This window comes from Eubalaena glacialis, chromosome 5 (genome assembly GCF_028564815.1).
Source record: "Eubalaena glacialis isolate mEubGla1 chromosome 5, mEubGla1.1.hap2.+ XY, whole genome shotgun sequence".
Taxonomy (NCBI): Eukaryota; Metazoa; Chordata; class Mammalia; order Artiodactyla; family Balaenidae; genus Eubalaena; species Eubalaena glacialis.
The window spans coordinates 23681414-23683785 of record NC_083720.1 but is presented as its reverse complement, the minus strand read 5'-3'; the positions used below and the strand labels follow the sequence as shown (position 1 = coordinate 23683785).

Here is a 2372-nt window from a genome sequence, read left to right as displayed (position 1 = left end):
CCACTGAGGACACGTCAAAATGTCCTCCTAAGGCTAACACCAAAAAACTAAACAATTACAACTAAGGATTAACTCTTCTGACAGCTAGTAGTATGGGGCAGTTTGAAGGGGATTTGAAATATATATTTGAAGAATTAGTAAATGAAGTTTGAGAAATTGATGTCTAAGGCAGTTTCTTAAGATGAATATGGTTTATCCAGTTAATGTGTGTATTGGGACCAAAGAAATATGAATAATTATATCATAGCTCTGTCTATAACGTTAATAATCCATTTTTATTAACCATCTTTGTTCAGTTCCTGTGACTTTCTTATGCACAAATTCTACCCATTTTTCTTTTTCTCTTGCCTATTCCATATTGATTTGCTGATGTTTTTTATATACACATATGCGAAAAACTATGCATATTTTGGTTAAAAGTGAGAATTTGGACTTCTAAACCACTACCTGTGTCTGAATCTCAGCTCTGTCATGTGTAATCACTGTGACCTTGGGTAAGTTCTTTGAAATCTCAATGCTTCAGTTTTCTCATCCATAAAATAGGATAAATAATGGTATCAATCATGCAGGGGAGATGTGTTGATAAAAATAATATATGCAGAATTCATAGAAACAAATTTGTACATAGTACAAAGAATACACAGTAAACTCTTTGTGTTTGCTATTATTTTATTAGATATTAGATACTAAGTTTAGCAGCAATCTGCCACCAAGAGCTGTCTAAAAGCTATCAAGCACCTTTTCTATATTTCAATAGCTCCCTAAATTGTGAATCTTACTTTCCCAAGTTGAAACCCTACATTTCCAACCACCTTTTCTGCTAGCTGGCAGACATGTGACTTAGGTTCTGCCAACTTGATGCACCTGTGTGAGTTCTGATTCATATGTAAGTTACATCAGAAAACCAGCCAGGTATAAGGCACCCAACTTGCTGGAGCACATAGAAGCAAGGGAAGTGAGTTCATGAGGTTGGCAATAATGGAGACCCTTTGTTCCTCCAGAGACATGCCTAAAGGCATTCAGAATGGTCCAGTGTGTGATGTACTATTGTAAGTTACCTGACAATATAGCCTCTAACAAACCTAGGCTGTCCTGAACCTCTGGTAACAGAATTGTTTACCTTTCCAACAGGAAGTTTGGGAAAGCACCAACATCTGCATGTGGGCTGTGCACAGGCTGACTTTAAGGGCTTCATGTTGTGAGAACTGAAATTCTTATGAGGGAGTTTAAAACAAAACAAAAAAACATGTCAGTGAGGCCTACTTTGGATGCATATGTGCAAAATAAGTCCATGACAGGATCAAGTGTGCTTTCCTTAGTGAGGAACAGAAACATTGTCAAAGTGATGAAGGCGTGAGCACAGAATCAGAAACCTAAATTAAAAGATAAAGCTTTTCTGAGTAACAAAACAGTTTAAAAACTAATGAAGTAAGATAGATTATTGTGACAGTCCTTTCCTAACTGGGACGGAAGTACTGGGGGTGTCAGAGCTTTAGTTGCTCAACCACATATTCTATGTTGTGGTCTGAGAATTGTTCCTTGAAGCTTATTAATATTTCTTGATAAATCTTCCTGTTTAAACTTGTGAGAGTGGAGTCTACTGACATAGTGTAGGGAGGATGACCAATATAGTAATTGACATCGGAGGAAGTTACAGGCATCCCGCACTCCAAAAAAAAGGAAAAAAAAAAAAAGGGAATTTGAAATGGGTCATCTCATTTGAGTGAGTTTGAAGTCAGTGAGTAGAGAATTGATTAGCATTAGGAAAAGGATGTGAGTATTCCATGGCACATAGTGACAAAACATTGACTTAACTCATCATTGTGGTCCCTTGGAATGAAGTGTGTATTAAAGTAACCTTTTGAGGATTCAGTGTTTACTATTTACACCACTTTAATGGGTATCAAAAATACCAAGGCTCTTTTGTGCATAGACTGCTTCTAGCAGTCCTGGAGAGTTTAAAAAATAATTTAACAGCTCAAAGTTTTAAATTATTATTCGACCATTACTAGATAAGCAAAAGATTCTCATAACATGCTTTAAATGTTTTTTTGTCATTTAGCAACAGGGCTGTTTAGCAACATAGAAACTGCTGTCGTCATTACTGTGTTTCAGGATAGGCAGAATCCACAGCTGCTTCAGGCCTCTTTCCGTATGCATTCATTCATTCAGCAGATATCTCTAGCCAACCACATAAGAGGAACTAATACAGATGCTGCATTATAGAAACTAAAGAAATGGGTAAGTTCTCTGTCTTCAAGGATCAGAAAATAGATAAGAGGATAGGTATTAATAAGAAAAATGAAGCTGGCTAGGGAAACTAGAAGGATGGGGTAAAGTTTTACAGAAAATTATCAGGGAATGCCCTCTGA

General features: G+C 36.6%; 1 pseudogene; it reads left to right on the top strand.

The window, feature by feature from the left end:
• Window positions 1–1015: 1015 nt before the first annotated feature.
• Window positions 1016–1417, top strand: LOC133091751 (large ribosomal subunit protein eL34-like; annotated as a pseudogene).
• Window positions 1418–2372: the final 955 nt, after the last annotated feature.